This window comes from Meles meles, chromosome 7, assembly GCF_922984935.1.
Source record: "Meles meles chromosome 7, mMelMel3.1 paternal haplotype, whole genome shotgun sequence".
Taxonomy (NCBI): Eukaryota; Metazoa; Chordata; class Mammalia; order Carnivora; family Mustelidae; genus Meles; species Meles meles.
The window spans coordinates 24,066,557-24,081,330 of NC_060072.1; positions in this window are offsets into that span (position 1 = coordinate 24,066,557).

Here is a 14,774-nt window from a genome sequence, read left to right on the forward strand (position 1 = left end):
TCACTATCTTTCATAAATCCAACCTGATGGCGATACAAACGTATGACCCTGAACTATCACTGTCTGCACCCCCACTGGCACCTGGCATGGAAACCACAGTATAGCCCTGCAAAACTGAAAAGACCAGTTTCACCACAGCAACTTCCATTGGTTATGAGAGGTTACCTTTATCCCCCAAAAGCCACACATTATTAAAAATTTACATGAAGCAGAAGTATTTCATGTGAGGAATCTGTGGCTTAAAAACAAACAAACAAACTGGCAACTTTATATACTTAAGGACCAAAACAGAAAACATGCAATTTGAGGTTTAAAACCCAAAGGTTGTTTGCTTTAGAAAAAGAGTTTTACTCCATAAGAGACTCTTAACTACAGATAACAAACTGAGGGTAGCTGGAGGGGAGGCGAGTGGGGGGATGGGCTAAATGGGTGATTAAGGAGAGCACTTGTTGGAAAGAGCACTGGGTATTGTATGTGGGTGATGAATCAGTGGATTCTGCCCCTGAAACCAGTGCTACCTTGTCTGTTAACTTGAATTTAAATTAAAAAAAGAAAAAGAGAAACTGTTTTACTCCCACAACTCCATCCACATCTACTGGCATAGTTGAGGAAACTAGGAATATAATGGTGCTATATTCTATAATGGTGCTTGCTAGGAGGTGGAAGAATTGAAACGAGACATGGGGAATTTTTTATTTATAATTATAATAAACCACAGGTAGCCAGGTTCCACAAAATCCAGGATGGCTCTCCTCATATGCAAGGTGTTTCACTGGGAAATGAAGTAGCCTTATTTACGGAGCACACTATGGAAGTTCCAAACAACTGATCACAGAATATGTCTGAAGTCTGGCCAATTAGAATGGCTGGTATTAATATACATTACACACACACACACACACACACACACACACGTATACACACACACATTACTAAGTAACTAAAGATCACTCATTTTTCTTAGTCCTTTTTGTTAAAAATCTCCCTGAAACAAATTAATCCATACTCCTGCTTATCTAGTGCATTATCTAGATCAGTCCTTTGAAAACACCAAACTGGCACAAGACTGCTATATCCAAATCACCCAGAGAACCTCTGAAAAATGTAGATTCCTGGCCTGCTTCTACCCCTACCCCCACTCCCATTCTGACTCTGTGTAGGTCTAAATTCAGAGATATTTTTTAATGACCCAGGTTTATGAAAGCAGTAATCCAGATGATAATGAGATGCTTCTTAGATGTTTCACAATACCAGCAGGGCCATAAAATCTCAAGATTTTATGTCACTGCGGTGACAGGGACCATGTTAGGCAGATATCAACCATTTTTCCCTTTTCTTTCTGGGCACAGAGATGGACTTCATTTCCCAGCCTCCCTTGCATTTCCCACCTCCCTTGGGTGGGTCATGTGACCAAGGCTCAGCCATTGGAATTTGACAGATGGACTGCGTACTCCTTCCAATCTTGGCCTCAGAAACATCCCAGAGAATCTTCCTGGTTGGCTGCCTTCCTTCACTCGCCAGTCAGGATCCAGAGCTTCAGTAGAGAACTGAGATTCTGGAGGACTATCAGGGCCACAAGATAGAAACAGTCCGGATATCCGAACGAGTGTATGGAGCAGAGCAACCACCCATCCCCTGACCACAACTGACTCCCACGGCATTGTGGGATGCATGAGACACCAGATTTTATTACAATAAGCTATTAAGATGCAGGGACTCTTGGTCACAGCCATAGCTTACCTTTACTGGTACAACTTCCTTAACAGTTTTAGCAGTGCTAGCAGTTGAGTAAACATTTCAAAATCATAAAGAAATGTACTTAAAATTTAACATCGTACTAGGCATACTGAGACATTAGGCATAACATCTAAAAGGCATAGGACCACAGGACATATTTAACCTTTAAAAGAAATTCTGATATGAGCTTATTTTTCTGTGGTTTTCTCCTTCCTTCTAAAAGTGGAGTACAAAAAAAAAAAAAAAATCTGGCTAATTAAGAGTTCCAGGTAATAAGATTTCAATTTAATAAGGTTTTATAACAGTTACAGGAATAAAAACAAAATATAGCAACTAATAAATCTGAATTTCCAAAGACCAAATGAATACAAAATGAAAGGCTATGAAATTTTAAGACTTAATAGAATCACACAACCAGAGGAGTATTCAAAAGGTCATGATATTTATTTACTTTTGAAAAAATCTGTAGGAGGAAACTCTACCACTGAGCTCATCATTGTCATCGCCTTTGAGTTGGTTTTACAATATAATGTTGCGAGGACAAGGTTAAGAGTTAGACAGAGGTGGGTCTAAATTCCAGCTTTTCTGCTTAGCATTTGGGAAATCTGAATAATCTAAGGCTCACTCTCCCCATCTGCACAATGGTGATGATATTACCTATTCCATGGATTTATGAAATTTAAGTGGGCTTTAAGGCAATAATGGCACCTATAACTTTTTTTTTTAATTTTATTTTATTTTATTTGTCAGAGAGAAGGAGAGAGAGAGAGAGCACACAGGCAGGCAGAGAGGCAGGCAGAGGTGGAGAGAGAAGCAGGCTCCCTGCCAAGCAAGGAGGCCATGCGGGACTCAATCCCAGGACCCTGGGATCATGACCCGAGCTGAAGGCAGCGGCTTAACCCACTGAGCCACCCAGGCGTCCCACACCTATAACTTTTTAATGCTTGTTTATATTAATATAGTATTAGCATCATGCTATATTATAGTCAACCCCCCTACCACTTCTGTGCGTCCCTCCAGCTACCTCTCCTGCAACAGATCTTAGTTAGTTGCAAGGTATCTTCCATAGCCTGCTACTTTTTATCCCAAAAGAAAGATGAGGCTGATAGGAGCTATGCCTGGAATTCTATATAGATGAACACTGTTCTTGTAATGCCACAACTAGTGTGCTAATATCTATGCTTCATAATCCTTTTTCTGCCAACCATGAAGATCAGTAAGTCCCAGGATCACTGGTGCTTGACACTTCTCCAAAAATGGTAAAACTCTCCCCATTCGTGGAGAGAAGAGCTGGGCTGCCTGTCATAGTCATCCAGTCTCAACCAGCCCTTCCTATCCTAGGCCACCTCAAAAATGGACATCTGCAAGGGGGAGAAGAAATCATCTGATGAAGGTGCACCCCTCATCCCTCCACCTGGCAACAGGGAGAGCCTGTTCCTGGAATTTCTTTTGATAAGCTACTGAGGAGACCCTCGGTTTTCTAAGTTTTAGTTTGAAAATTGAATTCAGGAACTTGTCAACTCTGACAGCCGAGCTTTAATATTCAGTTCAAAAAAATCTGCTTGTATCTTTATAAAATCCAGCTTCTCACTTCAGAGCAGGAGGATTTTTCAAAATCTTCACTTTGTAGGGAATGAAAACTTCAGTTTTTTCCTTCTTCTCAATTAAACTTGGGTTTTTCATAAAAGCCATTACATTTTTCCCCTCTTCCTACCCTAATTCTTCTCCCCAAACCACCTCTTTCAGCGCATAGAACTCAGTCTTACATTTCAAAAAACAAGGCTGAGACTTTTGGCTGATGTGAACCCTCCTCATCAGCAAAGACTAAGGACAAAAATAGACAATACATACAGGATTAATTACCAATCAACACTGTTCAGCTGACAGGATTTATGACACCTAAGGTTTTAAAAATAATGAAAAGTGAAGCCTGTGGAAGAAATCACTCCATACCTTAAAGTTACAAAAGTTGCACCTGGCAGCAGAGACCTCCATCGAAAACTATATTGAGAGGTAAAATTACCACGACTCAAAGAGATGGGTCAAAACCCTGCACATGGCAGGAAACCAAAGGTAAAACCATGATCCAATGACAGATGGCAAAGGCCTGTCAATGCCAGGGAAATTACACGGTGAAATTCATTTCTGACATTTCACTCACACAAGAATAACAGGACCCTGAAGTTAAACAATGACATTCTGAAAGGGAACACCTCCACAGATGACGCTCCTTGCATAGTTCAGCCTCCAAGGCATACCAGAATTTCAGAACCAGAATTTCATACAGTTCACGTGGGGGGAGGGCGCGGGGAGGAAGTGGGGGGAGGGTGGGAATGCAAAGAGCAGAGGAATGAGCAAGAGGGGGAAGAGAGCCAATATCTAAGCAAAGGGAGGATCCGGTGACAGATCATTTCTACTCCTTCCCAAAGGACTTGAACCTTCACTTCATGGATTTTTTTTTAAAGTGACATTTTAAAGGTGCTACAATCATCCATTCATTTGTGTTCTGTTTGGCCTTTAAATGTAATATTTCAACTGAGAGTTTAAGCTGCTGGGGGTTTGAGATGTTTTCATGAGAAATAACCAAGCCAGACAGTTCTTATTGTCAAGGAGACCCTGTTGAAGGGGAGAAGCACTAAAATTGGCCACTCGGGGTAATTTTATCACTCAGGCCCAGGGCACAAGGCTTCTAGACTGTTCCATTCTTCTTAGCAGAAAGGTACTGAAAGCAATCCTTGGATTCTGGAGAAATCCAGTGTGCATGCTTGTGCAAGCGTGGGGAGAAAGGGTTGGGGGAGGGGGACCGTATCTCAGAGCTGTTTCCATGTACCAACATAGGAAACAAAGTGAAATGTTTTTGAGTGATGAGCAACTCAAGAGAAACAGAGTCCCTTTATTTTTTTAAGTTTTTATTTAAAATCCAAAGGTAGGCTCTAAAGTTCTACTTACTAATTTCTGTCTCGTTGCCTTCCATTTGAATGATTATCATCATTACTTTATTAAGAATTATTTTAAATTCGTTTTCAAATAGCTTCAACAATAAACTCTAATTAAATATTACTAACATGCTATATTAGAAATCAATTCTTAAAATATAAAAAGCAACAGAAAGGATTTCTGGTCTTACAGTGTCTCACACACACATACACACACCAGCCTCCAAAAAATTCAATTCTATTTTCTTCTGCTTTAGAGAATAAACACAACTGCTTGCAATTCCAGGGACACTTAGTGGCCAATGCACTCTCTCCTTACCCCAGACCATGCATAACTACTTCGAAAAGGTGATTACACACACATTTTTCTTCTCATTGAAACATCGGACTGGGGAGACGGAGTTTCCCCAGCGAGTTGCAAAAACACAGAACAGGACATTTAATTTGTTTAAGTTTCCAGAGCAATTTACCAGAGACAAAATATAAAATACCATGGCATTTTGTTGGCATCCTAAAAAAAAGAAACCCTCTCTAAGAAGTACAATGAACCTCATGAGAGTTCCAACATGATTCTTCTACTTGTGTGCACACATATATTTATAATTTTCTTTACCAAAGAACAGGTTAACATATTCCAACCCATGCATGGAGTGGAAGAGGGGCTTCCAACCAAACAGGTCTTTCATGAAGTAGCCCTCAAGGTTACCAACAGCTAAATAGGCTCAGGCAGCCACCCACACTCACTTCTCTCAGCCTCGGTCATCAGGAGACTCTGTTCCCCAGATCACCTTCATTTGAAAGAACGTTTTCCTACTTAAAATACAGCACCGCACTAGAGTCAGCTTTTAGAAATCTTTAAAGAAATCTCATATGCCTATGAATAAGGTATGGCCATCTATGCTTTCATTATTTTACAATGAAGCTTGAAATGAGAATTTTTTAAAAAGGAATGACTCATCTGCAGTTCATGGCTTTGACATGGTACACAGTACCCAAGGAGGGCAAAGGCAGGCATGGTTTGAAAAATACTAGGTCTCTACTCTTTGATGTTTGCCCTTGATCTGCCACCGCTGGTGCCCTAAGGTCCTGGAAAACATCTCCCTGCTTGGGAGTCAGTTGTCAAGCTACCTGTTGGTCTTCTCATTTTCCTTTACCACTGCAATGATCGCTCAGCACAAAAACCCTCCAGTGGATGAGCTTCTCTGTTCCTGCTCGCTAACTTGATTCTCAACTACTACAGAGCTGCTTAAGAACCACATGGGATTTTCAAGGCACCATCTATTCATGAGGTATCAGAGGAGAGCACATATATCTAACAAATTGTCAACTCTTCCCCATCAATTCAGAGTTCTTTAATTACAAACAACAGGAAATCACTCTGGCTAATTCAGGCAGAAAAAGACTATCAAAAGAGTAGAGTGGAGCTCTCAGAATAGAGAAGGCTGCAGATCTGGCCCAGAAAAAAGGGTAGAAGCCTAGAAAGTTTTGAGGCCTAGCTAACGAGAACAACTTGACAGTCTTAACTAAGCTGTTGCTGGAATGGACAAGTCCCATCATTTGGAGGAGAGGGGTGTTGCTAATAGCACATCCCTGATTTTCCACAGTCCCAGAAGGTAGAGCCCATTTGGCTTCAATCGGGGCTTCTCAACCTCTGCATTACTGACATTTTGGATCAGATAATTCTTTGTTGTGAGGGGTGGTTGCCTTATGCAGCACCTCTGGCTTCCATGCACTAAATGCCAGTAGCATTCTCTCTGGTTGTGACAACGAAAAATGTCTCGATGTTGCCCAATGATCCCCAGGAGGCAAAATTACCCCAGCTGAGAACTGGCTTAGACTGATTCACAAAGCTGCCCAACTGATGGCTTAGGAAAGACCAGGTCCCTTGATGTATGATCCCATAAGGCAAAGGGAAGGTAAGTCAGTCTCCCAAAAGGAAGTTGGGATACTGATCCCAAAAGATAAGAGAATTAATGCTTACAGTCCATTTCCCAACACTGGTAAGCCGGAAAGTTGAACAAGATTGTATTTTTTAGCCCATGTATTCAGAGAACAAGAAAAAACAGTAAAATTTCAAAAATTTATGAAAACAGGCTGTAGAAAAAGTATTTCATCAGAATGTTGTACTAGTCCCCCACAACACTGTGCCAGTGAACACTCATGCCCTGAAAAAGCACAATTCCAGTCAAGTGGGCATTCTTTACCATTTTTATTGAGATTCTCCACATTTCCCTATCTGTTTTCTTAAAACCTGCCAGATCTTTTTACAATTCCTGCTATCTACGGACTCAAGGTAATTGACATGGCTAATTTAAGGGAAACTGATTCCAAATCCCAGAAAACACCCACTGCATCTTTGTATTAATTAGTCAGCTAACTCTGGTGGTTCCAACATGGTGCTAATGAGACCAAAGACATGAATCCAATCCTCATGCCATATGGGCTTGTTCAACAGCAAGCCCGGAGCCCCACTCCAGCCAGCCAACTGATAGATCGATGTATATGGCCGCTGGTGGGGAGAGGAGAAGGAGAGGGGATGGATGTGTCCAGACAAATCCACCTCCACTGTGAGCACAGCCCGTGGTGTACATTCTCCCAGGAAAGGGGAGCGAATCCTCACAGAATCAGAGCATAGCACACCCCTCACTATGCCTCTTCCCTAACACTCTCCCATGCCATGCCACGTCTTTGCCTCTCCCCTTTCCAGCTCATACCCACTCACCCCAGCTTCCTTTGCTGCTCCCTTTCCCTTCTGTTCATTACCATTTCTTAAAAATTAGAGTGCAGAACTTCATCTCCAATCCACACTGACTCTAAATTCTCTGATCCTACCATCAGCAGCAAGTCTGGGCTTGTCTCTTCTTCCATTATTATTTCTGACAGCCCCAAAGAAATCACTTAATATTCATTTCAGCCTCCTTTTTCAGACAGTCTTAAAAATCAATTTCAAAATTTTTCTTCTTGATCCTGTCATTTAGCACTGAAATGGCCCAAACTGATTACTTGGGAGCATCAGTGTTTCTCCCTTGTCCTCCCGGGATGTCAGACTCTGGGAGTCTCTTCTGGTATGATTTCGGTTGGCTTTCATTTCAGGGAGGCTGTTTTTCACTAAGAAACATGATTTTTTTTTTTTAAGCTATATTTGTAGAACAATTATCCTTACTGGGAAAAAGAAAAAAAAAAAAAAAAACAGCATTAAAGAATAGACCAAACACTTGGCTACAAGAAAAATCAGATTCAATGGGTGAAAAAAGAAAAAGAAAAGTCTTGAAATTCAGTTACTCTAAAAACTCCCAAGAATGTCATGTGAAATCCCCTAATTTTCAAACAGTAAATTAGCAACACTAACATCATCTTATTTATTAATAAGAAGAAGAAGTTAAAATAGCCATTCATGATAAGATGCTGAACACTGTGAGGAAGCCAAGAACAGGAAGAAAAAGGTCTGAAAGGGGAAAAAAGGGAAGGGCAGCTTTTATAAAGAAGAAAAAAGTTCTTTGTCTTTGCTGCCATTCTGTGAACAGTCTAGAGAATTCAGTTCATTGTTATTGTCGGGGCCCTTCTTCCTTGCCATTGTTTTGCTTTTTCAGGTTGTCTTTAATTCTCCAAGTAACATTATTAGAGAACTGGAGAGGTTGCAAACCACCAGGAGGACTGAGGTGCCAGTGGGGGGCGGGGGATGGAACTCAGTGAAACGTGTCCAGAGCATTTTATTCCTTCGCCTGTGTTTTCTCTTCTCAGAGAGCAGAGGAATGTTGCAGACATGACATTATAAAAGCTCTGGACCATGCAAAACAGTCCTCCAGCTTGATAACCGTAACCAGTTTTTGCTCTGACCTCTTAAGAATCACTCTGTTATCTTTGTAATTCCACCAGCTTCTTACTTATGTTATTACAATATCTTCATACACCTCCCCCCCGCCATAACTCTGGCTTGAGAAAGAAAGTATCAGCTAAAGCGACCAGGGAACAAAAGCCAGTGGCAGGAACTGCAAGAGAGAAAACAATTGGATTTTTCTTAGAGGATCAAAGAGCCAAAAATCATTCTTTCTGGGACAGAGAACATCAAACATTGGGACTTAAGCAGTGTCACCTCAGGAATTAACCAACAACACAGAGTGCAACCAGCCCCAAACCACTTCCTGAGAAGGAAGATAAATGGCAGGAGCCCGTCCGCATCACAGCAAATGGGATCCTACAGATCTGGAAAAGGCACAGTGTGACTTGTGTGAGAGAACCCTCTGTCTTTTCTGCCTGCCCAACGTGTGACCCTTCTGTGTAGAGCAAGTGTCCTTCGAGTGCCTCCAGGAGGCCACTTACACATGGTGCCACAGTACTGTCCTGGCTTTTAGGCTCTGACTGCAGGGAGTCAGCCCGTGACTCCAGTGAACTGAAAGTCCCCGAACATAACCAAGGGATGGAGATAGTCCTCCCACCTGAATGTGTACCGAGCATCAGTAAGGTAGCTTGCTCTACCTGCAACACCACCTCTGACAAGTCATTCCTCTACGTGCATATACAGTTAACCCAGGGATGCCTTGAGAAGAAGGGGAATATTGGGACTATTTTGATCAATGACCTTTGGTTGTTTTTTTTTTTTAAGATTTTATTTATTTATTTATTTGACAGAGATCATAAGTAGGCGGAAAGCCAGGCGGTTGGGGGGGGGGGGGAAGCAGACTCCCTGCTGAGCAGAGAGCCTGATGTGGGGCTTGATCCCAAGACCCTGAGATCATGACCTGAGCCAAAGACAGAGGCTTAACTCACTAAGCCACCCAGGCGCCCATGTTTCCTTTTGTTTTTAATAAATGACTGATCTCTGAAGACCATGGTGGTAGCTAGAAGAAAAAAAAAATTTTTTTTAGAAAAATTTTAATATAGAGCCTGAACTAAGTCACACAGTAAGAACAGAGTTTTGCAACTACACCCAGAATTCTCCTGAAAGTTCTGCCAGACTTCAAGCAAAGTCAACAGAAGAACATCCATACTTTCAAAATTAGGTTATGAGTCACTTTACCGAGGGTCCATTTATTTCACTAAGGGATTTACTTCTAAATTCTTCCAAATAGCATTAGCCCTTTGAATGCATTTCTAATTGGATTAGAACGATAAATATTTCAAACCGGACTCAGCTTCATGAGGGAGAGAAAATCTGAACTGCTTGTGTGACTAACACATGTCTTCAGGCTAACAGGACTAGAAATGGGTCCCTGAGTGAGGCCCCTTACTCTAACAAGACCTGTTGGTCTTCCACTCTCATTTCCCTATGATGCTTCAGCACTTACAAAACTGTCGTTGACCCAAACAAAATGAATGTAGTGAAATCCAAATGCAGAACCCCACAGCATTTTCATTGGTAGGTGATCATGAAAGGTCACTGATCAAAACCTTCCTCTGAGGTTCAGGCCCCACAAGCACATGCCAGACAGCCTCACTTTAGCACATCTGCTCACAGGAGAGGACTACTTTTCAAGGCTCTTAGGTGTCACTCAGCTTCACTAGTACAGGATCTCTCATAGAACAGTTAACATTTAGAGATGAATATGCGATGCTCTAGGATATTTATGCGAAAGGGGCAAATAGTTAAGAGGACAGCGTATTTTTATTATTGTCATCTCTGTTCTGCTGAGATGGTCTCCTGATCCTTCCATTTCAAATATTCTACATAACTTCACCTTCCTTTGAATCCTTTCCGCCATTCTATCCTCAGATTTATTATCTAATTCATAAGAATGGCAGCACCCAAAATCCCAAATGCTTATGATAAATTTCTTGCAAATCACCTATCAGACGACAGGAGCACACCCGTTTACCTAAGGAAATGCCGAGAGTGCCATGAGCTTTTGGAGACCAAAGGAGAAAGAGCACTTTGGATTTCACAAATGCTCTAAACTTTCAAGTCTGGCATTCCCTAACCTGAGAGTGGATCCCGTTCCTCAGTTCTGTGGGCCAACCATTAACTGACAACTATTTGTGGAAGGCCTTTGTGGTCTAGTTACCATGATGGAACAGAAAAAAACAAAAAACAAAAAATTATCAGATGTGGTTCTTCCCTATCATCCATCTTCCACCATCTCACTGGAGAGACAAAAATAATACACAAGGTCAAAGAATAAATCCTTAAACTAACTTAAGCTGTTTTAATTGAAAGAGAAGAGGGATAATTCATGGATTTGCTGATTATACTTCTGTGCTGTACACATTAGCCTTGAATGGCTCATCCACGGCTTAACCTGACTTCAGGGACATTTCATCAAGGCCTCTCTTGACTCCTCTACATGTTCAGCTGATACCAATGCTAAGCATGGTTTCTTACAGAATACACTCCATTTTGCTGGCTGCTCTAGGTCTTTCCCTAGGTCTTTCCCTAAGCAAACATTTTCCCAAAGCAAACATGAAAGTTAAACACTTTCGACACCTATCCGGTATTAGTTTCCAAAATATTCCATGCCAATATGGAGATAAGCTTCCAAAAACCTAAAAAGCGTGTTCACATAAACAGATGTCAAGCAGTTTTAAATACTTACAAACAGTCCCTTTCACACCCTGTTGCCAGTTTATTTCTGTGTATGTTAACAAGGAAAAAAAAAAAAAAAGACAGGAAAAAAAACATAGCCCAAAAGTGAGCAGCAAGTGAAACCTTGAGAGAAAACACAGGAAAGAAACATACAGTAGTGCCCCCCATATCTGCAGGGAAAACATTCCAGTCCCCCAGTGGATGCCTGAAAGTGCAGGTGGTACCAAACCCTATACAGACCATGTTTTCTCCTATCCATACTTACACAATCAAGTTTAACTTGTAAATTAGGCACAGTAAGAGATTAACAACAATAACCACCAATCAAATAAAACAATATCAGAAACAACTGTAATAAAAATTATGTGGATGTGGTACCTCTCTCATACGAACAAAATACTTTATTGTCTTGTACTCACCCTCGTCTTGTGATGACGTGAGATGGTAAAATACCTACGTGATGAGATGGAGGGGAATGACGTAGGCACTGTGATGTAGCATGAGGCTATCGCTGACCTTCTGACAGTTCATCAGGAGGATCACCTGCTTTCAAACACAGTTGACCCGGGGAGCTGAAACTGCAGAAAGCAAAACCGTGGATAAGTCGGGAATTACTGTGTGGCAGTCATTTGCATGAACTGTTAGTTCGCCCTCCTAGATTCTAGCTTTACAGGATTCAGTTTCACACTACACACAGCAGAGATGGCTGAGACAAAGGAGGGAGAGAGTGAATCACATAATGTACAGTCTAGAAGAATATTCCTATTCTTTTCTGAGAAAATTCATGTCAACTTCCCCTCCTCTGAAGATGAATAAAAGCATTTTTAAATAAAAAGTCACCATAAATTTTGATGCTGCAAATAAATCCCCTAGATGTTTTGTTGCAGCTTCAAAAGTAAAAAGCTTCCAAAGCATTTACTCTGAACATAATAGCGGAATCTCCAAGAATACACTGGGCACTAAATCCAAAATGATATTATATGAAAGATACAGACATTTCACACCTTTTTTAAGGAGACTTGGGACACTGAGTGCAATCTCTTGGGAATACAAACTTAGGCTGTGACAAACTTTTAAATGCATTTTTAAAAATTAAATGTGTACATGTCTGAATCATCTGGAGCCATTGCTTAAAACTGGAAAGAATTAAGACAGACTTTTAAGTAAGGGGGCAAATTAATATTGGTTTAATTCTTCACTTTATAAACACCTATTTTATAAATGTTAAAAATTGCTGAAAATAAAATCCCATAACATCTAAATGAACATGAAAGCATATTAGGTAAAAATATTTCACATTTGGGTTCCATGAATCACAATTACAGACTAAAGGCTCCCTTACTTGGCATTGGAGAAGGAACTTTAAAAAAAAGAAAGAAAAAAAAATTTTTTTGAGACAGCTGTGCCCTCTGGAGGTGACACTTGGGAATTGAATAAATTTTCCCTAAACCAGTAACAATGACTTTCCTAAGGAACTGAACATGCACTTGGAAATGCAAAGAAGGCTTAGGAGGTTTCATCCTTGTTCCTTTCTTTGTGCCAAACCAGGTTTCAGTGAATAATAATTTAGAATTTCAATTTAGAAATGTTCAAATGGGCGCAAAACATTTTGGTAGGAGGGATTAAAGCCTGTGTTCAATATATAGAATACAATGATCAGGAACACACTCAGTATTATGAGAAGAAAGAACAGCAGTTCCAAATCAAATATCCTCAAGCGTCTTTTGGTGAACTGGCTAAAAGCAGATGGCCTACGCCCCTCAAACCGCATTTTTGATCACTCTGGGAGCAAACCAAATCATCTTGACTAGCAAAATGCATATCCTATCTCAGAATAACTCACCACCTCTCCTTTACTTTTCCTTTGACCTTTTTATTGCTCATTTTGAATAAATGGAGCAATAGTACCCTTCTAGGGACTATATTTTCCCCTTGGGAGAAGAAATAAGCATTTCCTGCAGGAGTTTTAGAAATAGAAATTAATAGGGGCGCCTGGGTGGCTCAGTGGGTTAAGCCTCTGCCTTCCGCTCAGGTCATGATCTCAGGGTCCTGGGATTGAGTTCCGCATGGGGCTCTCTGCTGGGCAGGGAGCCTGCTTCCTCCTCCCTCTCTGCCTACTTGTGGTCTCTCTCTGTCAAATAAATAAACTCTTTATTTTTTTAAAAGATTTTATTTATTTATTCGACTGACAGAGATCACAAGTAGGCAGAGAGGCAGGCAGAGAGAGAGGGGGAAGCAGGCTCCCCGCCCAGCAGAGAGCCCGATGCAGGGCTCGATCCCAGGACTCCGGGATCACGACCCGAGCTGATGGCAGAGGCTTTAGCCCACTGAGCCACCCAGGGGCCCCATCAAATAAATAAAATCTTAAAAAAAAAAAAAGAAAGAAAGAAAGAAAAGAAAAAGAAATAGAAATTTATTAATAAAGTTGGCTTTGCGTGTTTGGAATTTCAACAGGCAATAAATAAATAAATGAAGTAATTGGGGCAGATCAAAAACAAAGCCACCACCTCTGAAGAGGAAATGAAGACATCGTCTTCATTGTAAAATTGGCCTTGGTTGTGGGTGAATGTTGTGTTTCTTTGAAAAGAGGTGGGGGAGAAACCCAAGAGTAATTGAGTAAGGCTGGTTCACGGGGAGAGAGTTTAATTACTATCTGTAGGAGTGCAGAATACACCCAAATATCAGTGGGATGGGATTTTCTTCAGCAAGCAGGTCCCCCCGTGCGCGCAGAGCGCGTGGCGCGTGCCGCCCGGCGGAAGTGGAACTGAAAGTTCGGGAAAAGGAAGCAGAGGTGGTCTTCCAGGCTTCCAGTGACTTCGGGCCACCCCTGCATCTCGGGTTCTGGACCTCTCTCCAAAGGCAGCTTCTCTCTCAAAACCCACTTTCTCCCTCCTCGCCAGAGGGAAGTCAAGGACCCCTCAGGGTTACTAGAACCTCGCCCTTGCCCGCGTCCCACTGCTTGCGGTTCCATCCTACTCGCGACAATTCCTAACTCTTAAAGTTCTCCTTCCCCTTGGCCAGCCCCTTCTCTTCACACTGCACCCCCACCTCCAGGGCCGATTCCTTAAAGAGGCCCAAGACGATGCCCCGAAACTCACGGTGATATCCAGGTCCCACTGGGAGCCCGCTCTCGTCTACCCCCAAACGTGAAGCTACCACGTGAAGACGGCGGGTAGTCAGACGCCGGCGCACGCACCTTGCGCGCAGCTTCCTGCCTCCCGCCCTCCGCGCACCTGCGCGACCGCCCGTGGGCCGCAGCGCCACTAGAGCGCCGACAGAGGGCGCCCGCGGCCGGTGTCCCCGTCGGAGGCCAAGGGCTGGCTAACTGCTTGCCTGTTCCAATACAGAGGTGCCCCGTGGATCCAGGGAGATGGCTGTGTGGGCTAATAAGTAAGGGATGGCATAGGGGACGAGTTTCTAACTTATCTGAACCTCAGACTCTCACCTAAGAAAACGGTGATAACACCAATAATCTATGCCATGGTTGTCAGTTATGACCATAAAGACATCCATTTATTCATTCATTCATTCACTCATTCACAATAAATATGCCATGAGGTCCCTGCGATTTTCCAAGCGAGGCA